At 43.8% G+C, this 26,422-nt stretch overlaps 1 protein-coding gene across 2 annotated transcripts in view; it reads right to left on the reverse strand.

The window, feature by feature from the left end:
- Nucleotides 1–7,950, reverse strand: part of Sgf29 (SAGA complex associated factor 29) — a 32,655-nt gene extending 24,705 nt beyond the window's left edge. The window contains exon 1 of one of the 2 annotated variants that reach the window (XM_032892653.1): nucleotides 7,857–7,950. The gene's annotated coding sequence lies outside the window, so the exon portion shown is untranslated. Of the gene's footprint in view, nucleotides 1–7,760 lie in introns of both variants that reach the window. The other variant, XM_032892652.1, reaches the window with a different exon arrangement.
- Nucleotides 7,951–26,422: the final 18,472 nt, after the last annotated feature.

The following is a 26,422-nucleotide window of genomic DNA, read 5'->3' on the forward strand; positions in this document are numbered from 1 at the left end:
AGAAGAACTCACAGAGTAGCAAAGACTGCCACCAGGTACCACAACTTATCCTACGCCTCAGAAGGAATATATCTGCATCTGCACACCACTGGGCTCCTCAGAATCACAAGTTCAAAGTAGTTGCTCCTTCCTGCCTACTTGGTCCAAGCAGCATGTCATCAATATTGTGAACCAATGTAATATTTTATGGAGAGACAGAAAATCAAGATTCTCTTCTAAGTTATGACACTGTTAAGTGACAGCTGACTCCATTTTTCTTTTTAGTTAAAAAAATGCTAGACTTTGATCATAACCTTAGCTAGTGGTCAACTTTTTTTGGTTGCTGTTCTTTCTCAATACCCTTGTGAATTACACATTATAAATTGTTTCCATTGTTCTGAGAATTGACTGACCATGATGTTTCCTGGTATGTTAATTGTCTGACCATAAATCCCTAACAGGTAACTTTCTCATGATCATAAAAATAACTGCAAAATTCCAATTTTTAATCATTTGCTCATTTGCCATAAAAAGGACTTTCTGTTTCTGGTCTGGGCCTATTCATTCTCCTACCAAGGAGAACTGCAAGTTTGACCTAGTCATAAAAATAAATTTTTTCCTTGCAACATCTTAGTGTTAGCTCCTGATTTTTGACACCATAACATCCCAGGGCTGAAGAGTTAATACATCTCTGAGGTAAAACTGTAAAGTATATTACTGGCTTGCCAACTGAAAGCAAAATTGCTTCTGTTGGTCCTTATGGCCATGTACCGAGAAAAAGGCATTTGCAAGATCAATAGCTGCATACCAGGTACCAGGAAATGTGCTAATTTGTTCAAGTAAGGTCACTACATTGAGTTCTTTCCTTCAAGAAGACAAGACCCAAGGGATCCCCCAAACACCTGCCATACTATGAACCCAGAATGGACTTAAACTCAGTTCTGTCTTAGCCTACCAAGTGCTGGAATTACAACTATGTAATATCTGTTTTCTAAAATAAGATCTTTATACCTTTCTGGGCCCCTTAAACTCTCAGGTTAAAGAAATCCACCTAGCTCAGGCCTAGAGGAGCCAGTATTATGTTGTGCATCACATGATGCAGTTTACACAAGCTTTTATATTGATGTATATTTTTATTTTCCAATTATTGTCTCATTTGTGTCTAGTCTTCAGAACAGCCTGACTGTTTTCACAGTGGGTGTGCCATTTTACTAACAGCAATGAGATTCTAGAATGTCTGCATCTATGCTGACATATGCTATTGTCCTCCTAGTCTGATATGTATTGCGCCATTGTTCTGCTTTGTTTGTACAGTGTAAGGACTCAGGTAATGACACAGGCCTTGCACATACGAGCCAAGTACTCCACCACTGCACTACTCCTCTTGCCCTGCTTGCTTTGATTTGCATGTCCTAGTGGCTAATGATAATGGAATCTACTCATGTGATTAGTTATCGTTTATATTACTTTATTTTGGCAAACTGCCCTTTTTCCATTTCTGAGTCCAGTTATTTCTCTTTTTATTACTGAACTGTGCTCTTGGAAGCACATGTCTTAAATATTTAAGAAGTACAATCTCTTTTTTCCTCCAAACTGAGTCTTGGAGACATGACTTCAGCAAAGTAAAATGTTTTTACAACAGGATTTTTTTGTTTGTTTTGTGAAACAGGGTTCTTCTAGTTATCCTAGTTATCCTGGAACTCACTCTGTACATCAGGCTAACCTCTAATTCAGAGATCTGCCTGCCTCCTGAGTGCTAGGATTGAAGGTGCGAACTAAAATGCACGACACTATTTTTAATATTTATTAAATTGTGTGTGTGTATGAGAGAGAGAGAGAGAGAGAGAGAGAGAGAGAGAGCGAGCGTGCGCACCACATGCATGAAAGAGCCTTCAGAGATCAGAGATCAGAAGAGAAGTCAGATTCCCTAGAATTGGAATTAAAGACAGTTGTTAGCTACCATGTGAATGCTGGGAACAGAACCCCCGGTCCTTGGCAAGAACAAGTGTTCTTAACTGCTGAGCCACCTTCCCTGCCCCATCACATTACTTTTAGCATCGCTGGATCATTCAGTTTTCACATAATGAAGAATACATGCCAGAAAAAAAGAGGCAGGTATAGTGGTACACACCTCTAATCCCAGCACTCCAGGAAGATCTCTGTGAGTTCAAGGTCAGCCTGGCCTAGAGCTATAAAGTAGGACCCAGTTGCAAAAAGTATAAAAAGTCATGATGGCATGCATATAATACCACACACAGGAGGCAGGGACAGTAGTAACTTGACTCCAGGGCCAACAGGGGCTATTAAAGAGCAAGACCTTGTCTGAATCTATCCCCAAAAGTCAAATTTCAAAAAGTCTGAAATGTTTAGTTATGGGGCTGGAGAGATGGTTCAGCTGTTAAGAGCATTTGCTGCTGTATTAGTTAGGGTTTAATTGCTATGAAGAGACACCAAGACCATAGCAACTCTTATAAAGGAAAAACACTTAACTGGAACTGGCTTACAGTTTCAGGGATTCAGTCCTTTATCACCATGGTGGGAAGCATGGCGGCATGTAAGTAGACATGGTGATAGAGGAGCTAAGAGTCCTACATCTTCATCTGCAGGAAGCAGAAAGGGATTGTATATCAATAAACACGGGCTGAGCATAGATATAATTCACTGTCAGTCTCCACAGTGACACACTTTCTCTAACAAGACCACACCCCCTAACAGTGCCACTCCCTATGGCCAAGCATTCAAACATATAGTCTATACATAGTCTATAGAAGCCATATCCGAACCACCAAAGCTACTCTTGCAGAGGAGCTGGGTTCAGGTCCAGCATCCACAGGACTGCTCACAACTCTACCTCCGTTCCAAGAGATTAAGACATCCTCTTCTGGCCTCTGAACAAAACACACATGTTATGCATATATATACACACACACACATACATGTATATGTATACACACACATATATATATTTATGTGTATGAGTATTTATACATATACACACACATATATATATATAAAGTAAAATACTCATACACATAAATATATATAAAGTAAAATACTCATACACATAAATAAATCTTGGGAGAGAAAAAAGTCTAGCTGTGCTAGGCATGGTGGCATGTGGTTTTAATTCCAGCACTCTGGAGAAGGCAGGCAGGCCTCTTGTGTATTTGAGGCCAGCCTGGTTTACAAAGCAAGTTCCAGGTCAGTCAGGAGAATATAGTTCAATGGCTGACAAGGAAGACTAGTTCAAAAACAATATTTTGTATTATCTAAAATCATAGGATGGAGTGAATCAGGAGCTAAGAGTAGAGAGGACAGGGATAAATATAAGAACTATCATTTATGAATGGAAGAACAATTAGCCTACAGTTGTTGCTAAAATCTTAGGAACTAGTAGGAAAAGAGGCTACCTGCAAAGTGGGAAAAAAAGGGAGAGGAAAAGGCCATAAGAGCTACCAGAAAGAAGGTTCAGAGCAGTCAGGTGAGCTCAGAATCGGACCCTAGGAAAGCACTGTTCTCTGCTGCTGTAAGTGAAAAGTGAAAGTAACTCAAAAACACCAGTAAAATTGGAATTTGGTTACAAGGCTGCAGATTCCAGCCTACATCCTTCCTTTGAATTCAAGGGTTTTTTTTGCAATTCAGCATTTCCCGTAGGAAAGGAAATCATAGAAGAAACATTTTGTCTCCTGCAAACTGCTACTTAACCATCCTGACACTATGGTTACACAGAAGCTGCGTCACTGTAGCAATAGTAAAGAACACAGGGGTCGTGCTCGCTTAGCTTACCCAAGCTGTGGTTTGAGTCCTAGAACCAAAAAAAAAAAAGTATACACACACACACACACACACACACACACACACACACACACACACACACACACACACAGACACCTACCTAGTGGTTAATTTTACATGTTAAGACTACTGTACTACAGTTAGAAAAATATCATTTTTAGGAGTGCATGTGAGGATGTTTCCAGAAGTAGTTATCAGGCAAATTTCAGGTGTCAGACTTACATGTCGAGATTGGACTGACTTTGGCTTTTATAGGCCTCCAGCTAGTAGATGGCAGACCACAGGACTTCTCAGCTCCATAATCCTGTAACCTGACCCATGCTAACACACTCTTTCATGTATCTTGATCCTACTGGTTCTGGTTCTCTAGAAAACCTAATGGGTGGGGTGGGAGTGGGGAGCTGGAAAGATGAGTCAGTGGTTAAGGCACTCACTACTGTTGTAAAAGTTCTGAGTTTACTTCCCAGCACCCACATGGCAGCTCACAACTGCCTAATGCTGTCTTCTGATATACAGATGTATATACAGAAAAGTACATACATAAGATATATAATATGTATGTATATAAAACAGCCATTCTTTTCTAAGCACTACCATGTATCAACTGCTTGTATGAAGGTCATTTTCCTAATAACCCTGAAAAGGACTGATCATTTAGCACTTGCTGGAAACTGAGTCTGGAAAAACAGATTATCAAGGTTCACAAGCAGTAAGTGGCCAAAATGGGGTTCTAACTCAGTTTTGTGTGACTACAGCCTAAGCCTGAATATTCAAGCAACCCTTAGGGGCATCTATATCCAACTCACAATGGTCAATGTTCACCCAACTACCTTCCACCTGATAGGCTGGAACTACAATTTGAGAGATACCAACAGTATTGTTCAACCCAATCCAACTTGTGGGCTGGAGAGATGGCTCAGTGATTAAGAGCACTGACTGCTCTTCCAGAGGTCCTGAGTTCAATTCCCAGCAACCATATGGTAGCTCACAACCATCTGTAATGAGATCTGATGCCCTCTTCTGGTGTGTTGGAAGACAGCTACAGTGTACTCACATACATAAAATAAATAAATAAATCTTTAAAAAAAAAAAAACTTTGTAAGAATCTCTTTACACACATTTAGAAATCTGTAGCAATAGGGGTATCTATGTCCCTACTTCTAGCTTTAGAAAGTTGGGACTAAAACCAAGGATTCACCTGATCTCTCTGACTAATCATACACACTACCCTAGGATAACCAGAGTCTTTATCCCAAACAAGCACACACTCTTCCCTGTTCTGTCTGCCTGAAGTGCCCCTGATCCTTCTCTTCTTCCCTTCTAGGTCACTTTAATTTATTCAACTTTCAAGATTTAAATCATAGTCTACAGACTAGTTTACAGAACAAGTTCCAGGACGGGCAGGGCTATACATAGAGAGAAACCTGTCTCAAAAAATAAAATAAAAAATTTAAAAATTAAAAAAAAAAATTCAACAAGTTGAGCTTATCAACATTGCAACCCAAGAACATGATATTTACATATGAAACTGGGGGAAGGACAACACTGCTCATAAACAGCCACAGGCGCCTCCATTTGCCCCTCGGCTATGGCCAATCGAAACTTTAGGAAAGTGCCTAAGCACTGCATTTAAACTTTATTCTTGTTTTGTTATGTTTTTATTGTTGTTTTGAGACACAGTCTTAGTATGCAACTCAAACTGCCCTGGAATTTAGACCTGGAACTCCCAGAGATTCATCTGCCTCTGCTTCCCCAGTGCTGGGATTAAAAGGTGCGTGCCACCATACCAAGCTTCTTTTATTGCTTTAGGGGCAGGGTCTCACTGTGCAGTTCAGGCTGACACTGAACTCACATTTCTCCAGCCTCAGTCTTCACAGTAAACTTCTGTTCTTGCACCTGTCACTCATGTAAATGATGGAACTGCTTCACTCTCAGCTCTCCTACCAGATGACAAGCATGGAGCATACAGACTGCTGCTCTAGATATCTTTCTGTTCTGCCGGGCCTTGGCACATACTGCTGTCAAATCAGGTTGCTGAATGGAGCTGAGTCCTAAACACCCTTCAAGCAGTCTTTCAACTTAGAACACTGAAACGGGTTTGAAGCTGAGCTACCCAAGGTCTCTTCTGTCTCCATGTTAAGTACTAACATCTTCCGTGAGAGACTACCTACTTCCCCCATGCAGAAAAGAGAAATTATGCCCTTTTCATAATTCCATTCAGCAGCATTTACTAATTATCTAAGACATAAGGGATATGCAGTAGTGAAAGGACAATGCAGAATGGACACATATTAAACAAATAGAGCCACATGCCAAAGAATACATCAGAAAAAAAAAAAAAGATTGAACATGATGTAGTCCCATGAGATTATAATGCTCAAAAAGATGTATGAGATTATAAACCCAAAACACTTTCATCACCCCATTATTTCTTATTAAACATTTATTTATTGAGTATGGGTGTACATATGCCACAGTGTTTACTGGTTTTCTTCTTACCACATGGGTCATGCTTAGGCTGTTATGCTTAGTGACAACTTCCTTTACCCTCTGAGCCTCTTCACTGGCCCTCACCTAGTATTTTACTGAACTGTTTCTGTATAGATACTCAAATACTTTTCATTTTGTGGAAACCACCTTTATAGTATTTGCTGTAGTAACATGCTACATGTGGAGTGGCAGGCTATGCCATGTGGACTTGGTGTGTAGTAGGCTGATAATCTAAGCTGTGTAAGAGCACCGTGTCCTGTCTTAGGATAAACACCTCCCAGTGCATTGCTCCCAGTGCACCCCTTCAGCATGCAATGCATGATGAAAAGGCACTGAAGCACATGACAGCTAGTTTTAACTTGACATCTAAATCACCCTGGGAAGCTGGCAGTGGTTGCACACTAATACCAGTACTTGGGAGGCGGAGGCAGCTGGATCTGACTTCAAGGCCAACTTGGTCTACAGAGTGAGTTCCAGGACAACCAGGGCTAGACAGAGAAACTTTGTCTTTAAAAAAAAAAAAAAAACAAGGGCTGGAGAGATGGCTTAGTGGTTAAGAGCACTGACTGCTCTTCCAGAGGTCCTGAGTTCAATTCCCAGCAACCACAGAGTGGCTCACAATCATTTGCAATGGGATCTGATGCCCTCTTCTGGTGTGTCTGAAGACAGCACCAGTGTACTTATATAAAATAATTAAAAATATGTAAAAAAAGAAAAGAAAAGAAAAGAAAATTGAGTGCACCAAAATAAATTTTATTTATTTAAAGTGTGAAATAGACAATGCCCAGGGAGTGAAGAGAAGAAAGGCAAGATTAAGAAGGGTTTATGTATTCTGACGGTACGACCATTAAAGATGAAGAAATGGAAGCAAGAGTTCTTTAGGTTAAGAGAGGACCGAGGCAATGAAAGAGGATGCTACCAAGCCATTATCACTGAACTTGGGAATCCAGAACTCAAGGCGGCTTTGACAGAGCTGTTTCTGTGAGACAGCATGAGACAAAGCCTCCCTAGAGAGGCAGGTGAAGGTGCTAATGAGTAGACGCAGACGTCCTAGGATACATGTGTCAGCCGACAGATGAGTGAGCTGCAGAGTGGATGAAGTTACTGTTGTGAAAATGGACACCTTTAGGGCTGTGGAGTCTGTAACCTCAGCACTTGGGATTGAGGGAGGACTGCGATCTCACGGCCAGGCTGGGCTACAGTGTCCCTCTCAATAAGAAAGTAGTAAAATGTGCTGATGTCTAGGACCAAGGACCTCATCAGGTGCCGGCCTCTAGACTAGTCAGTCAGCTCCAGCGGCTTCCCACCTCTCCAGAGATGTAGGGCGCACGCGCAAACCCCAGGGCGCCGGCTCCCACAGCCCGCCCCCTTCCCCGTCCAGGGCGCGTGCGCGTTTCCGCAGAAGCCGCCTCAGAGACCCGGGCGCCGGGCAGGAACGCTGGCCTTTCGTTCCCGCGCTGCGTGGAGGTACCTTGCCATGGCCCCGTCCCACCTACCGAGCCCAGGGAAAAACAGCACGTCGCGCTGGTAACTGCGATGGCGGGAAGAGCGAATCACTGGAACGTTTCCTCACACGATAGTCTCGCACTTACGTTCGAAGGTTCGCGGCACGTCAAGAACCACACACGCTGTTTCTCTTATGAGCGCGGTCGAGCGCGGAGGACTCCTCTGCGCATGCCGGGTACTTCTGTGACGTGCTGCATTGCACCCTGGGAAACGTAGTTCTTCGATACTTGTGCCTTGATGTACTTAATTTATTAGGTCAGAGTTCTTGTTTGTTTTTTGTGTTCCTCGAAAACTTTCATATAAATCAAAGGACCAGAAAAGCATGTGTGAAGCCTCGCCTAACGTGGGAAGTGATGGGATCGGATCCTTAGCACCAGAAGAAAACAAAACCACTTCAGATTATTGGGGATAGGGAAGGAGGGCTCCCAGGAAGCATATGAGAATTATGTACTTTAAGCTAAAGTTTGCTGTGAATTTAAAATTTATCTAAAAATACTTTTAAATTCCAAATAAGCAGTTTTAGGTTTAGAACTCATAATTTACAGAATCTTCCCAGCAAATAAAAAATATGGACATGCAAACATTTAGCTATAAAGGTATTCTTTGGATGCCTACTTTGTGGATTGGGCAGTTAGTGCAGTGGTAGGACACTTGCTTAGCATGGTTCTGGTCTCAATCCCTAGGAACTACTTCCACTCCAACTATCTATCCTAATGTATCATACATAACACCTAAAAAGTCAATATGGTTTGGTGGTTAAGAGCACTTGCTGCGGGCTGGAGAAATGGCTCAGTGGTTAAGAACATTGACTGCTCTTCCAGAGGTCCGGAGTTCAATTCCCAGCAACCACATGGTGGCTCACAACCATCTGTAATGGGATCTGATGCCCTCTTCTGATGTCTCTGAAGAGAGTGACAGTGTACTCATACCTTAAAATAAATAAATGAAAGATCACCAGAATTAGAATGCCAGTACTCACATCAGCTGGCTCAGACTGCCTCTAACTCTAGCTCCAAGGCACCTGATGCCTTCTTCTGGCCTCAGAGGGGACTGCATGGATACACATACACCTAAACATAGAACAAAAATTAGTTTTGAAAGTCTTTTAAAGCCTATAATCACATATTGTTATTCTCTGATAGAATTACAAATGCTATAAGGTCAAGATCTTTAGACATTCCCAGTACATAGCACTGTGTCTGGCACACAACAAGCTATCAGATATTTTTCTATTAGCAAACCTTAAATTTTAACACTGAAACTATTCTAGCACCCAGACTAACAAGGAAATTAAAAAAATATATATGAGGCTTGGGAAATGCTGAGCAATTAAAAACATATACTGCTTTTACAAAGAGCCCAAGTACAGTTTCCCGTGCCCACACTGGTGGCTCATAACAGTCTGTAATTCTAACCCTAAGGGTACTGATGCTTCTGCCTGCCTTTGGCACCTGCACTCATGGGCACATACCCACACACAGACACAACATTTTTAAAGTTTGAAAAAATAATTTTCTTTCATTGAATTAGGGCTAGTCAGGTGCCCTGGTTAATTTTAACAATCAAGTTGGCTAGAGCCACTGGACAATGCCGTCTTCACTGAGGAATTTCCCCAGACAGACCTGGCTTGTGGAGAATTGTCTAACGGATTGTAGGATTATAGGAGTGCACTACCATGTTACCATGTTAATCCTAGCCCACTACCAGTAGCACCATTCTCAGGAAAGGTGATCTTGAACTACATAGGAAAGCTAATTAACAGCATTTGAAAGACAGACAGGTAGATGTCTATGAGTTTGAGGCTAGCCTGTTCTATATAGGGAGTTCCAGTCTAGCCAGTGAGACTAGTCTGGAAAGAAAGAAGTCAGGCATGGTGGCATATGCTGTTGATCCCAGCACTCAGGAAGAAGAGGTAGATTTTTGTAAGTTTGAGGCCAGCCTGGTCTACAAAGCAAGTCCAGGACAGCCAAGGCTATTACACAGAGAAACCATGTCTTGAAACACACACACACACACACACACACACACACAAAGGAAAAGGAAGGAAGGAAGAGAGAGAGAGAGAGAGAGAGAGAGAGAGAGAGAGAGAGAGAGAGAGCACGCAGCAGCTAAACTTGGGCCAGTGAGCAAACAAACTAGCAAGTAGCACTCCTCCCTGTTTACGTAAATATCCTGACTGAATTCCTGCTCCACTTTGCTCCAGTGATGGGCTGTTGCTTCAAAAGGCCAAATGAACCTTTTCTTCTCTAAGTTGCTTTCGGTTAAAATGTTTTATAGCAACAAAAATCAAACTTAGAGGCAGGCAGTGGCAGTGCATGCCTTTAGTCCCAGCACCTGGGAGGCAAAGGTAGGCACATCTCTGTGACTTCAAGGCCAGTTCAGTCTACAGAAGAAATTCTAGGACAGCTAAGGCCACACAGAGAAACACTGTCTCAAAAAAAAAAAAAATCAAACTAGAATACTAGGCATGATGGTGCACTGGTGGTGCACTTCTATAACCCTGTAATCCTGTTGGGGATATTCATCAGAGAAGACCACTTAGAAATGGGTATAAGCCACAGAAAGTCTTTATTAGCTGGCCAGCAATTACCCTGGGTGCTTGGTATTCCAGGGTAGCCCCTAGCCTTTCTCTGGGTGAGCTTTTAAGCACAAAAAGCACAGTCTGAATTGACATATTTTGGTTAACAACAACAGCAAGAAGCAGAATTACAGAAACCAGAGAGAAAGGTACATTGACAAAGTATCTTAAGAGACTTCCCCACGACTATGAACTTTGATGGATTTGACTTTTGTTTTCATTTTTGCTAGGCGATGTTTTCTATCTGCTGAGTTTTACAGCCTGAATGACACTTCCATCATGGAGTCAGTTATGCTAAGGTCTGGGGCCTGTTACAGTCCTAGTACTCCAGGGGCAGAGGCAGAGCATCTAGGCTTGCCTGGTCTACATGGTGAGTTTTAGGTTACCTATGGCTACATAAGGAGACTCTGCTCAAAAACCAAGGCTCAGAGAATGCCTAACTACAAGATGAGCCCTTCCTCTCATGGTGGACCTGGGTTCCAGTCCCACAACCAGTGGTGGCTTACAGTCATCCTCAGAGCCAATTCCAGGGAATTAGATGCCTTCTGCTGCAGTGCATATGCATACATACCTGTGGGCAAAATACTCATACACATAAAATGAACCTAAAAAATTAAAAACACAAATAAGAAAACTACCTTCCATTCTTTTAAAAACTACTTGGCTTTATTTTACGTATATGACTGGCTTGTCCGCATATATGTATGTACTCCACGTGTATGCCTAGTACTCGAGGACAGAAGGCATCAGATCCTCTACAACTATAGTTACAGATGGCTCTGGGACACCAGGTGGGTGCTGGGAGCTGAACTGTGGTCTCTGCAAAGCAGCAAGTGCTCTTAACTGCTGAGCCATCTCTTCAGCATCAGTCTTACAAATGTTGTTGACTGGTATTGTTTACGTTGTTGACTTACATTGTTGACTTACGTTGTTGTTTTTGCAGGTGTCAGGGGGCCATCAAGACAAGATTTCTCTGTGCAATCTTGGCTGTCCTGGAACTTTACAGACCAGGATGTCCTTGAACTCATAGAGATCCACCCGGCTCTGCCTCCCAAGTGCTGGGATTAAAGGTGTGCACCACCACTGTATTTCTTATCATGGCACAGTGAATGACACTACCACCCATCCTGTCTCAGTTCTACATCCATAAGTTTGGAAAAATTATATTATGAATTCCAGAGCCAGGTGTGGTAGCTCACTCCCCAGCACTCAAGAGGCAGAGGCAGGAGGATGTCTGTGAGTTCAAGGCCGACCTAGTTATACAGGGAACTCCAGGACATCCTGGACTACATAAAAAGGCAGAATACACTATCTCAAACAAAGAATTACACATGTCTTACTGTCTAGTATAGCAGGACTTTTGACTGCCAGTGGTATAAATAATGACACAACAGCTTTTTAATATTTTAAAGCTTAGGTCTTCTAACTAGAGCAGTTTTCCAGCCAGCCATGTAGTTTAACCCTACTCATCCTGGAACTGCGTCCTGCCACTTGGCTAGCTCTCTGTTCTGCTCTGGTCCATCCATTTACCTTTGTGCACCTCCCAATTCTCAATTCTTCTCTCAGAGCTTCTCTTTGTCTCTGCCTCTGTCTCTTTCTGTCTCCCTCCCTCTCCCCACCCCTCCCTCTCCCTCTTTTTGTCTCTCAGAAGTTTCACCCTCTACTTCCTGCCAACTATTGGCCTGACATTCGCTTTTTGTAACAATCAGATTCAATGCTAGATTGTCCGTAGCTAATGAGGAAGGGTGAATATCTATAAAGCATAAGGCCAAGGGTGGGCCACAGAGGTAACAACACCAAGATCCTGCCAGCATTTAGCTCTCTGCAGGTACAAAACCAGCGATTGAGTATTCAGAGGCACACCTTCACACAATGTACCCCAGCAATTTAGTTTGCTGTTTGTGTTTTGTTTTGTTTTGAAGTAAGATTTCACTATGCAGTTATGATTGGCCTGGGCCTTGATCTGTAGACCAGGCTGGCCTTGAACTCATAGAGACTTCGGGTCTCTGCCACTTCCCTGTTTTGTTGCTTGAGGCAGGTGGGCCTTGCATGGGCGATTCCACTGCCTCTGTCTCCCAGGTGCTGGATAACAAACCTAGGGCACCACGCCCTGCTACAAATTTCCCATTTGCCAAGGTCAAAGCATCTTTCTCTGCTGAATGTCAAATATGGACATAGCTGCTCATCCTGAGACATTTAGGGTTCATAATTGTGGTTTTTGTTTCTTTTCCTGTTGCTGTGATTCAAAATATCCTTTAAAAGGTGATATAAGGAAGAAAGTTTTATTGGGTTCAGTGTTTGATCAGAACTGATGAAGGTGATGTGAAAAGAGACCTACCTGCAAAGAGGCAGACTGTCTTTAATTAGAACAATGGAGGCAGAGGTCTGCCTCGAGAGTGGAGACTGCACAGAAGCACAGGGGACTTGGGGAGTTTCAGGAATTTTTGTACAAGATTTCATATGCAGATTTGCCCCCTAAATTCTCTAGGTCAGTGTTGACCTTCCTGTTTACTGGCTCAGAACTTCCTGCAGATGTTATCAGCTTGTCAACTTCTGGGTCAAGAATTTCTCAGCCCCCCTGAGGCTTTTAAGTCATGAGCCATTAGCTACAGTTGGGGAAGTCACAGAGGCAGTAGCAGAGTCACAGGGTTAGAAGCAGAGTTGCTTGCTAGCTTTAACCCTTCACTGGGGGCGGGGTGGGGGGTGGGTGTGGGCAGAGGATCTCTGTGACTTTAAAGCCAGTGTGAGACAAACCAGGAGCCACATTGTTATACATTATATCGAGGCTCCATACCTTACAAAAACAAGTTTCTGTTTCCTAAGCCTGATGTATCCTGCAAACTGATAGGTTATTCTCCACCTCAAAATGTTTGGATCATATGAGGAGGAACCTCTGGGGGAAAGCTCAAGGTTAGGGACTGAGGGATGCTGGGAGAACCTGGGAGCCAGGTCTGCTTTGATAGGTAAAATATGCACCTAATCCCCTCCCCACCACCTTCCACCCCCATCCCCAGCTCAAAACCAAACACAAACCATAATTTTCAACCTACCCTGAACTTGTAACCCCGTGATATATGCCCACGCCTTTGCCTTGGTAAACTCCTGAACCTGTGATATATGATACACCCTTTTGCTTTATGAAAGTGTGTCTTCCCAGGTACCTTGGTGGCTTTCCTTTGACATGATTATTCTTGCTTTTATTTTTATTGCCTCCTTTCTAGCAGCCACTCATCTTGTTTCTCCTCACACTTATCTACCCCACAGGCAGCCTTGAGCCCTGAGTGCCCGCATTCTCTGTCCAATGCTAACAGCCAGTTCTCTAATTGCTAATTATCTAGTTGCTAATTTATAATTATTTAGTGTCTGTTTTCTATCAACCCTAACCCATTCCCAATAAAAGGGACCCCAAAAGCCAAGGAGGGGCTTCTATCTGAAATACTAATTTGGGGTGAGGCAGCTGTCTGGTGGGTTCCCTTGTGCCTTTAACTCCTGGTTTTCTATATATGTTAGTGGTTGTTTGTTTGTTTTTATTATTGTTTTAGTTAATCTTATTGTTCACATCTATAGTCCCAGCTACTTCTGAGGAAGAGGCAGGAGGATCATTTGGACCCAGGAGTTAAAAGCCAGCTTAGAGGAGAGAGGTCAAGGAAAAGAGAAGAAGCAGTGGGTGTGTGATTATAGAGTTTTCCTCCTCGTAAGTCTCAAAAACAAACAAACAAACCTAGCTGGGCGTGGTAGTGCATGTCTTTAGTCCCAGAACCTGGGAGGCAGCAGCAGAAGGATCTCTGTGAGTTTGAGGTCAGCTTCTCTGCCCAGTACAGCCAGGACGATAGGATCCTGTCACAGAACAAAAACAAAACAGCACGAAATATCATCCTCTCCTCGGTTTTCATTTTGTTGGCACTCACTTGACATGCTATTCAGAGCCAGAGCCTGGAGGTTGTCCTTAACACCCCATTTCCCTCCAACCTTACAGTCAACCCACCAAGTGCCTACAAAATAAAAACACATTTGTGGGACACCTGGCTCTGCTGGGAATGCTTTGCATGTATATTGAGTTGTAGAACACAGTTCGTGTACTTCCCACATCCACGGAGTCCACTGGCCTCTGCTGTTGCAGCTGCAGGGTTTTTCCGTTGTCTTTAGCCTGGTGTGCTGGAGCATGCCTCTAGTTCCAACACCTCGGAGTCTGCGCCAAGAGTCTGAGGGACAGCAAGGGAGTGCAGCAGGTAAAGGCACTTGTCACCAAGGCTGACCAACCCATGTGGTAGAGAGAGAAGACCAACCCCTCCACGGTGTCCTCTGAGTGCCACACTCATGTCACAGCACCTATGCATCTGTGCATGCACTCATGCATGTGCATACACACACAATACATAAATGTGATAGGTGATAAAATTTAACTAAGGCCAGGAGTGGGGGCACATACTTAACTTAGGAGGCAGAGGCAGACAGTTCTAGATCAGCCAAGGCCACATAGCAAGACCTTATCTTTAAAACATTTTTTTAACTAAAAGAAGGTGGTGGCCACCATACTAACTGTAGCACTCAAGTGCCTACATGCACAATACACACAAAGTAAAAATATATCACAAAATAATTTTTTAAAAAATCTATTCTTCGGGGGTTAGAGGAATGGCTCAGAGGTTAAGAGCTCTGGCTGCTCTTCCAGACATCCTGCCTTTAACTCCCAGCAACCACATGGTGGCTCACGACAATCTGTAATGAGATCTGGTGCCCTCTTCTGGGCTGCAGGCAGACATGCAGGCAGAATGCTATATACACAATAAATATGTCTAAAAAATTATTCTTCTCTCATATATCCCTACTGGTTTCCCTTCCCTCTTCTCCTCCCAGTCTGTCTCCTCCACCTTTCCTCTCCCCTAGATCCACTCTTCCTGCAGTTCCCTTCAAATGGACCCTTCAGGTGGACCTGGAATTACAGATAGTTGTGAGTCACCATATGGGTGCTGGAAACTAACCATGTTCTCTGGAAAAATGGAAAAATGGCTGAGCCATCTCTCTCTCTCCAGCCCCATCTCCCTTCTTTGTCTCCATGGCTCTTACTAAAGATCTTCCTGACTGGGTCATCCTCTCTTCCAGTCTCTCACAATATCGTGTAGATCTCTGTCACTGTGATGGTACAAAAGTCACAGTTTTAGGCAATAGAGGCCAAAACCATGGTAGAGGCGTGTATTTCTGGGAATTGAACTCAGGACCTTGGGTTTTCTAGGCAAGTACTCTACCTAGAAGCCTCCATCTAACAGTTGTGGCGTTTGATTCATGTCTATCCTGTCTTTTATTCCTTAGATATTAAGCAACTCATGAAGGCTAGATACCTTTCTGTGTTCTCAGCGCGGCATTTAATGTCAATATTTAAGTAAGCCAAGCAGTGGTGTGCTTGGGGGGCAGAGGCAGGACAGTGTCTGGTTGGAGGCCAGCTTGGTCTACATAGTGAGACTTTTCTCCTTCAATAAAAGGGCACACGAAGGTGCAGTTTCTTAGTTCCTTGCTTGGGAAGACTTACAAGCAACACGTCTGGTGGGACAACTGCTACAGACTTTGCTCTTCAGCTCTGCAGGGCCAGGAATTGAGTTCTCCGGATAGAGTTGCAGTGATGCAGGAGATTGACTCCACTGACTCATTAGAGGAGTCAGCTGGGGTGCTTACCAGAGTATTCCCTTTTCACAGAAAACCCACAGCATGTGAGGAAATCTGGGTCTCTGTGCAATGCCCCCACAGCAGAAGGGGGGAGCTGGAGAGATGGTTCAGCTGTTAGCCCATTTATTGCTCTTGAAGAGAACCCAGGGTCATCCATAGCACCCATAGCGGCTCACAACCATCTCCAGTTCCAGGAGATCCAATGCCCTGTTGTGACCTCAGGTACCAGGCATACACAATGAACCTGCACACATACAAAAGTCCATAGAGCCGTAGTTACCATTGTGAGCTCTGAGAACCAAATCCATGTTAACTGCAAGAGCGACATGCCCCCCGGGAACCCGGGGCCCTTCCCCCTGCCCCCCCCCCCCCCCCCCGGAGCTGAGGACCGAACCCAGAGCCTTGAGCTTGCTAGGCAAGCACTCTACCACTGAGCTAAATCCCCAACCCCCACTGCCTCTTGAGACAAGATCTCGCTATGTAGTTCACACTGGCTTCGGACTTGCCACCATCCTCCTGCCTCTGCCTATAAAGAATGCTAGGATTATATAGGTACAAAATCACACCTGGCTGTTAAGGTTTTTCTGGCTGTTTTTTTTTTTCACCCCCATGAATGATTTTGAAAATAGTCATTAATAAAACAAAATCAGATGGAGACTATATGTCATTATTCATGAATCAAATGACTAATAACAATACTGAGTTATTTTTAAAGCTTTTCTATTTTTTTTTTCTTTTTCTTTTTTCTTTTTTTCGGAGCTGGGGACCGAACCCAGGGCCTTGCACTTGCTAGGCAAGTGCTCTACCACTGAGCTAAATCCCCAACCCCTCTATTTTTGTTTTAAATTTTATTTTTTCCTTTTTTTTTTTCTTTTTAGTTTTGGTTTGTTTTGTTTTGAGCAGGCTCTCATTGTGTAGCCCTGGGTGATCTGGAACTTACTAGGTAAACAAGGATAGCCTTAAACTCAAGAAATTTGCTTGCCTCTGTCTCCAGGCCAAGTTGTACACCGCCATGTTTAGGTGTTTTTATTAGTGTGTGTGTGTCTGTGTGTGTGTCTGTGTGTCTGTGTGTCTGTGTGTGTGTGTTCCCCGGAGGCCATGTAGGCGCACGCTTGAACCAGAACCAGAGGAAGTGTGTTTACAGTTACCCTGGGAGGCCAGAAGAGGGCAGGAGATGCCCTGGAACTGGAATTTCTGGTAGTGGTTAACTGCCTAAAGTGCTGGGACCTAACACTCTTAACTTCTGAGCCATGGCTCTAGTCCTGGGGTCCCCCCTTTTTTTTTTTTTTTTTTTTTTCTTTTTTTTTTTTTTTCGGAGCTGGGGACCGAACCCAGGGCCTTGCGCTTCCTAGGCAAGCGCTCTACCACTGAGCTAAATCCCCAACCCCCCCTCCTTTTTTTATGACTATGCAGACTATACAAATTTATTTTATATATTAAGGTCTACGGGAGCAGTTTGCCCTGGCAGAGAGCATATATATCTCATGGTGACATACATATCTCATGGTGACATACATATCTCATGGTGACACACATATCTCATGGTGACATACATATCTCATGGTGACATACATATCATCTCATGGTGACACAATTGAGCATTGAGAGCAGCTACAGACTGATTAGATCAGACTTATTAAATTCTTGCCAAGTATGTGGTGACGCAGGCCTGCAATGCCAGTAACTTTGGAGACTGAGCCAAGCAGATCACCTGAGCCTAGAGACTCAAGGCCACCCTGGACAACATAGAGATATCCTGTTTCAAAACGAAACAAGCTAAGTTCTTTGTACACAGCAGCCTCTCTATTGACTGTGGCAGGGCAGCTGACAGTGTTCTCACCTAGTCACAGACGTTCTTTCTAGAGGGAACAGACCCGATGAATACAAACATTTTTAGCTCAAGTAAAAGTCTATACTATGAAGGAACTACTTCTTCAAACATCATAACATTTAAAATGAGAGATTTTACAAACCTTTTTTAAAAGATTTATTTGTTTATGATAAGTACACTTTCACTGTCTTCAGACACACCAGAATTGGGCATCAGATCTCATTACAGATGGTTGTGAGCCACCATGTGGTTGTTGGGAATTGAACTCAGGACCTCTGGAAGGACAATCAGCACTCTTAACTGCTGAGCCATCTCTCTAGCCCAAGGGTTTGCAAATCGTAGTATCTTCCCCTGAGTGTATCCTATGTGCTGATCCTTGTCAGTGAGCAGAGAGAGATAGTACTTTTGTTGTTGGTTAATGTTTATTTATTTTGTGAGTGTATGTGCAGTGTGTGTGTGTGTGTGTGTGTGTGTGTGTGTGTTCTTCATGTCATAGCACACACATGTAAAGGACAGAGGACAACTTGCAGGAGTTGGTCCTTGCCCTCCTCGTGATATGGGTCCTGAAGACATAAGTCAGGTTCTTGGGCTTGGTGGCCCAGCACTTACTTGCTGAGCCTACTTGCTGGCCTGGACCTTTATTTATTTATTTATTTATTTATTTATTTATTTATTTATTTATTTAGTAGACCTGACCTGTCTGGCCTCAAACTCACAGAGATCCATCTGACTCTACCTTATGAGTGAAGGGATTGAATGCATGTGTCAGCATGCTCAGCCTGCTTCTATGTTTCTGAGACAGGGTTTTGTTAAGTTGCCCAGAGAGCCTTGAACTCATGATCTCCTTGCTTTAGCTTCTTGAGAGTTGGAATTACAGGTGTGTGCTACTATGGTGAACTTGACAGGCTGAGTTTTTAGAGCTTCCCTGAACTGAGATTGGGTTATTGCCTCTGAATCCCGGACTAGAATTCCCTATACTCCTTTGATTAACTAAGCTTTCCTCCTTAATTTCCTGGGACACTTCCGGGATGTCTTGGTCCAGCTGACTTTGTTTGTCTTTTTCACACGGCCTTCTCTGGAAAAGGGATATCAAGCAGCCTATTATTCTCCCACTACTTACTATGCTATATGGTAATTTCCTCCCTGGATCCTTGATGACAAGTTTCTGAGTATTGCACATTTTTCTTTTTTGTTTTTGTTTGTTTTCAGATCCTCAGCAACAGGCAGGGCTCTTGCAATGGCCTGTGCCCAAACACTCAAGCAATAGAGAATGCCTCTCTGGTTCTTATTTTCTATCATCTTGTCTTGCAGATCTAGACATCAACATCTGGTCTTCTCAAGGCTAAAGACATGCTCTAGCCTTGAACTCCATGCTCAACCCTGGTCCTTACTTTCTTCTGTTAAATGGGATTTGATTTCTTTATCTGTAAAATGAGACTGTGAGGGAGAGAGAGATGGCTCAGCAGTTCAGAACATTTACTCTTGCAGAGGACCCAGGTTTGATTCCAGCACCTACCTGGTGGTTCACAATTGCCCACAATTTCAGGGTGCACATGATACAGACATAAATTCAAGCAAATTATTCACTCACATAAAACACAATGAAGAAATCTTGTTTTGAAAAGATTAAAAGGGGATTGTGATTGCTAGTCTCTTGGGTTGTATCCAGGAATTGCATGTTTTTTTTTAAAGATTTTATTTATTTTGTGTGAGAGGGCATCAGATCCCATTACAGATGGTTGTGAGCCACCATGTGGTTGCTGGGAATTGAACTCAGGACCTCTGGAAGAGCAGTCAGTGCTCTTAACCACTGAGCCATCTCTCCAGCCCCAGGAATTGCATTCTTATTCTATATTCTTCTAGTATGTTGCTTTATTTGTTCATTATCTTTTAGTTACCAGGAAAATGTATGACACCTATTTTGCCAAAGTATGTATAACTCATAGGCAGTTGTTATTAAACAAATTTCATGCAAATAACATTCTGGTTGGTTGGTTGGATGTTTGGTTGGTTAGTTTGAGAAAGCATTGTTTTGTTTTGTTTTTTAAGATTTATTTATTTATGAGCCATCTCTCCAGCCCAAGAAAGCATTGTTAATCATGTAGCCTACTCTGCTCTGGGATTTGCCGTGTAGCTGTTGTGACTGTCATCGTCCCAGCCAACTAACTGCAGACTTGAGGAGTCCAACTGTACCCCCTTGCAAAAAAATTGTTCTAGCTGAGCTTCTTGGCTATGTACACCTGCTCATGGAGGAGTGAGGAGGCTCATGAGACCCTCACCTGCTCATCCAGGGGACAAAACCCCAGCACCTGTCATTCGCAACTCTGCCTTAATTGCACATGACCTGGGAAGAGCTTAGAGTATACAGGCCAGGGGAGCACAGAGGAAGGGGAGCCCATCCTTACTGGGTGTTGTAGAGGAAGGAGCACCTATGAACAGGTAGGTACCCCCCTTACCTCTGCTCTGAAAGGAAGCCCAAGAAATGCATTGTTTCCCTAGGGTGAGCTTAGGCAGAATCATGTCTTCCTTTGATGTTGGGACATTAGAAGAAGTAGACTTTGTGTTCATGTCTCTAGGGAAGGAATTTTAGCAAAAGTAGCTGGGATAAGCTTGACCTTCTGATCTTGGGTTACAGACGTGTACTACCACACCCAGTTTATGAAGTTCTGAACATAAAATCAAGAGCTTCAAGTATACTAGGTAGGCACTCAACCAAGTAAACTACATCCCCAGCCTTGCCCCCACCTCTTTCCTTGCTGTAGGGGAAACTCTGCATGTAGTACAGAGTATCAGGGAGGTGTGTGCAATTCAGGATTGCACCAGTATCTCCCAAGCACTCCTTAACAGCAGCATTCATTTATGCTAAAAATACAATCTCAGAACCAAGAGAAATTAATTCCAGTGCAGCCCTGGGTTTGAGGGTTTTATGGACCAGGCACAAGCTGTAATTATTGGGCTGTACTAGGTATTCCTGGCAACCTCTTCGAAAGTTATAAAGGTATAATGAGTGATAAACAGCAACCCCTCCCCCAAACAAAACAAAACCCCAGAATTCCCTGGAGTTGATTACTTGGAGGCCACAGGATGTGAAAACTTAACTCTTTGTTTCCAGTGAGTCATTTTGAATTCCTACTGATCTGATTGGAATTTTCGATTTTTCCAGGAACCCCTTTCTTGGGTTCCTTGGGTGCACCCAGTACCCACCCCTACTCCCTCCCACCACCACCCCCAGTGTTTACATTTCCTTTCTTTTTTATTCCTGCAAGATCCCAGCCAGGGACTTTTACCTCACTCCATCCCAGAGTATCCTAGGCTCTTCGTGGACATCTGTGAGCCCCGATTGAGGTGGCTCTGCCTCTAGAAGCTGAGCACTCAGTCCTGATGCCTCTTGTCAAAGTTCCTGTATTTGGGTTGTCTTTTGCCGAGCTGGGTGTTCAAGGCATGGAGGATAAGCAAGTTGCTTGCCCTAGTGAATAACAATACTATCTTCAAGGCACTGTGCTGATAAACTCCCCTCGCCTGTCATTTTTTTCTTCTTAAAATGGAGTCTTAGCCGAGTGCAATGGCACATACCTGTAATTTTGTCTAAGTTAGCATTTTGTCTAAGCTCTGCCCCACAGTTGCCTGGCAACAGCCAGATATGCTTGTATGCTTGACACTATAAAAGGGGCTGCTTACCCCCTCCTCTCTCTCTTGCTCTTGCTCTTGCTTTCCTACTCCCATTCTGTGTTCTCGCCCCTTTCCCCTTTCTTTCCTCGTGCTCATGGCCAGCTCCTCTATTCTATTCTCATTATTCTCTCTCTCTCTCTCTCTCTCTCTCTCTCTCTCTCTCTCTCTCTCTCTCTCTCCCTACCTCTTAACTCCCCATGCCCTGAATAAACTCTGTCCTATACCATACCATTGTCCTGTGGCTGGTCTCTCAGGGGAAGGGATGCCTCAGCATTGGCCGCTAAGGTACCCCCTTCCCCCATGCCTTATTACACTTTCACCAAAAACATATTCCTCCTCTCTTTATCTTTTTATAAACACATCACCTAGCACAGAGGAGGCAGCAGAATCATGAGTTCTAGATCAACCAATGACACATAGTAAACCCCTGTCTTAAAAAATAACATGCCCAGTGTGATGGTGTACACCTTTGATCCCAGCACTACGGAGACAAAACCAGGCAGATCTCTGAGCTTGAGCCAGCCGGATCTACATAGTGAATTGCAGGATGGTCAGGGATATGTAGAGGGAAGTTGTTTCACACACATGCCAAAAAGCAAAGCCAGGCATGATCGTGAATGCCTTAAATGCCCAGCACTCAGTGTTACATTAGACTTGGTAAGGTGATATGAAAATAAAAGGGGGGAGAAGGACAAGGAATGGGAATCTCTCCTTGGGAAAAGAGACTCTGAGGTGCAGGAGGCTTAAGGATCATAGTGATTATAGGGCAGCAGAGGGACGCGCAATTCTGTCTGCAGATCTGTTCGTTGAGTCTCATGTTAAATACCAACTGAGGTTCTTAAGAGAGGTCGACTTCCTGGTCAGGCAGCTGTACTAATCAGAAACTCAGTCCAGGTCCTCAGCTCACCTGAGGCTCTTTGTTTTGGGTCATTGCCTCTTCACTCCAGGAGGCCGAGGATCTCTGTGACTTTAAAGCCAGTATGAAGCAAAAGGGGACCCACATTGTTATACACTGTCACCAAGTCTCCATACCTTACAAGAATGAGTTCTGTTTCCTAAACCTAATGTAACCTACCCAGAACCTGTAACCCGTGACATATGCCTACGCCTTTGCCTTGATAAACTCCTGAACTTGTGGTAAATGATACCCTTTTGCTTTATGAAAGTGTGTCTTCCCAGGTACCTTGATGGCTCCCTTTTGACATAATGTATTCTTGCATTCTTTGACATGATTGTATTTTTTTTAAAGATTTATTTATTTTATGTAATATGAATACACTGTAACTCTCTTCAGACACACCAGAAGAGGGCATCAGATTCCATTACAGATGGTCGTGAGCCACCATGCGGTTGCTGGGAATTGAACTCAGGACCTCTGGAAGAGAAACTGGTGTTCTTAACCACTGAGCCATCTCTCCAGCCCCATGACTGTATCTTTATTGCCTCTTTTCTAGCAGCCGCTTGTCCCGACAGCTGTTTCCCGTCACACTTATCTACCCCACAGGCAGCCTTGAGCCCTGTGTGCCCCTATTCTCTGTCCAATTCTCTCTAACAGCTCTCTCTAACAGCCAATTCTCTCTACAGCTGTTTTTTCCTCTTCTTTTGTTCCCCCTCCCCACTCCCCAGGTAGCCTTGGTTGTCCTGGAACTCACTCTGTCTACCAAACTGGCTTCAAATCCAGAGCCTGCCTGCCTCTGCCTCCTGAGCACTGAACTGTAGGCATGCGCCACCACCATCAGCGACAACTGTGTCTATCAACCCTAACCCATTCCTCATAAAAGAGTTCCCAAAAGCCAGTGAGGGGCTGCTCTCTGAAACCCCAACTTAGGGTAAGGTAGTCATCTGGCCAGTCCCTTGTGCACTTCTCAATAAAGCTTACTTAATCAGACGGTTGTGGAAATGGTTTTTTCTCAGGTCTAACCCCAGCTGGCGCTACACAGTGATTCCATGCCAGCCAGGGCTCCAAAGTAAGACGGTGTCTCAAAGCAAAGAAAGAGAAAGAAAGAATAATGTGGACAAGGATAAGGAGGGGACAAGCTCTGCTCTGTCTTCTAGGCCAGCCTCAAACTTGTGATCCCCTTCTTCAGCCTTCCAAACAGCTGAGATTACAGACGTGTGCCCCAGAATCTTGAGAATTCTGCCTACTTTGAAGGGAGAGAGAGAGAGAGAGAGAGAGAGAGAGAGAGAGAGAGAGAGAATGTATGCATGTATGTATGTATGTATGCACGTACGTGCGTACGTAAGTGTATGTGTATGCACAGGAGTGCCTTGGGGGCAGAGGGTGGAGTGGCGGACATACAGAGCTCATATAGGTTAGAGGACAATCACTGGAGTTGGTTGGTCCTCTCCTTCCACCAGGTGGGTCTTGGTAATTGAACTCAGGTGCTCAGGCCTGACAGCAAATGCTTTGACCTGATGAGCCATCTCATGAGCCCCCAGAATTGTCCTCCTAAAGCTCTCAGAGACCCCACCGATGTCTGCAAATGGGAAAACAAAGACACAGAAAGGTTAAATAACTTGTCTGAGGACACACAGCCAACAAAGTGGGGAGGAACTAAAACCTTGGCTCCAGGCAGCTGGATTCCAGAACCTTCTCCTTAAACCACTGTCTAATCAATGGTTTGATTCTAATAAAGACACATTTTTAAAAAGTGAAAAAGATACTTTATTTGGTTTGTTTTTCTCTGTGTAGCCCTGGCTGTCCTGGAACTGGTTTTGTAGACCAGGTTGGCCTTGAATTTGAGATCCACCAGCATCTGCCTCCGGAGTGCTGGAATCAAAGGCAGGCATCACCATGCCAGGTAAGATTCTTTTGTTAATGCTAAGTGGATGCTGTGCAGAAGGTAAACTAGAGCAGGGTGGCAGCAGGACTAAAAGCTGTGCTGATGTGTATGGAGTTTTTTTGTTTGTCTATTGTTGTTGTTTTGTTTGACCTGGTCCATCCCAAGGACATCATTTTCTGCACTTGTTCTTTGTTTCTTTTATGCTTTGTTTTTTTTTTTTTAAGATTTATTTACTTATTTCATGTATGTGAGTACACTGTAGCTGACTTGATAAAGTCTCATTATGTCGCCCAAGCTGGCCTTTAACTTAAGATCCTCCCTGAGTGCTTGGGCTACAGGCCTGTGACACCATATGTGGTACTTTGGACAGGGATGTATACTGCTACACAGAACAGTTATCTCCCCACCTCACAGAGCTTTCAAAAGGCACTTGAAGTTCTCCACAAGCTCTGTGCAGGGCCTGGTCCAGAGAAGACACAATGCCTGGGAAAGAAAAGAGTGCAGAGGGAGAGGCCTGGCAGATGACTCAGTGCAAATTCTTGTCTATGTTTGCCCAGCTGAGGTCTGTGTGGAGATCATGGGTCCTGTGACCTTGAAACAGATACCCCTGGAGCCTCTGTTTTCCTTCTTGGAGGAATAAGGAAATAACAGGATGTCACATGTTGGCTCTGGGCTAAGCCCTGTCACACACGTACAGGTGTTCTCGTTGTCCTGGAATTACACAGGAACAAACTGAAACTTGGAAGATGACAACATGGGGTGCCGTGGTGAAGCAGGGACATCTCAGTGTGCCTTTGGGAAGGAAAAGAAAGGTGGGACAGTCGTGTTTCCGTGTGTCCCACGTCCTAACTGTCCTGCTATCTTGCTGGACATTCAGGACAGTAGTAAGCTCTTTACAGTCTGTTTCCCTATAACCTGACTCCGACCCTATGTCACAGGAGAGGAAACATTTCCTGTCATGGTGATCAAGCCGCACAGGTCCATCCCAAGGACATCATTTTCTGCACTTCTTCTTTGTTTCTTTTATGCTTTGGTTTTTTTTTTAAAAGATTTATTTATTTATTTCATGTATGTGAGTACACTGTAGCTGACTTCAGACATTACAGATGGTTGTGAGCCACCATGTGGTTGCTGGGATTTGAACTCAGGACCTCTGGAAGAGCAGTCGCTGCTCTTAACCACTGAGCCATCGCTCCAGCCCTATGCTTTGTTTTAAGATTGATCTGGGGTCAGTGCCTCACTGTGTAACTCAGGCTGGCCTTGTTAATCTTGTTACCACATTAAAGAACTACACAAACAAATCGAACATAATCCAGCAAGGCAGTTTCTTTTTATAGTCATGACCCAAACCAGGCTAGCAAGCACACAGGAGCAGGAAGTTCATGTAATAGTTATTCCAACTTTAGTGGTGACTGAGTCTTGCCTCATTGGTAGGAGCTTGACCTCATCATCTGAAAATACTGGCTAATTTATAATCACACACAAAGGAATTGAGAAAAATGGAGGGTTCTGTGTCATCACATTCTGGGACTTAGCAAGGTTTTATATAAAACCAGATAGGGAAGATTAAAAGGTTTTGGGGGACTGGGGGGCTGGAGAGATGGCTCAGTGGTTAAGAGCACTGACTGCTCTTCCAGGGGTCCTGAGTTCAAATCCCAGCAACCACATGGTGGCTCACAACCATCTGTCATGGGATCTGGTGCCCTCTTCTGATGTGTCTGAAGACAACTACAGTGTACTTACATATAATAAATACATTTTTAAAAGTTTTTTTTTAAACATTTTACAGTGTGAGATCTATGGAACATTGGCCCTTGGTGGGCTAGCCACCTTAGATGATGATGATGGTGATGATGATGGTGGTGGTGGTGATGATGATGGTGTTGTTGTTGTTGTTGGTGGTGGTGATGATGATGATGATGATGATGATGATAATGATGATGATAAAAAGTTTCTCAGAGCCTTGACTTGAAATCCTGTTGTTCCAGCCTCTGGTGGTGGGGTTTCAAGCTGGCGCCACCACACCAGGCAGCTTTGACTCAAGTGTTCTTCCCTTGTGTTTATTTCTGCTTTTGCGATTAGACCCAGAGCCCCAGACATGTTACTCTCTACTCTGAGTTCCATCTCTAG

The sequence above is a fragment of the Rattus rattus genome, chromosome 2 (genome assembly GCF_011064425.1).
Source record: "Rattus rattus isolate New Zealand chromosome 2, Rrattus_CSIRO_v1, whole genome shotgun sequence".
Lineage (NCBI taxonomy): Eukaryota > Metazoa > Chordata > Mammalia > Rodentia > Muridae > Rattus > Rattus rattus.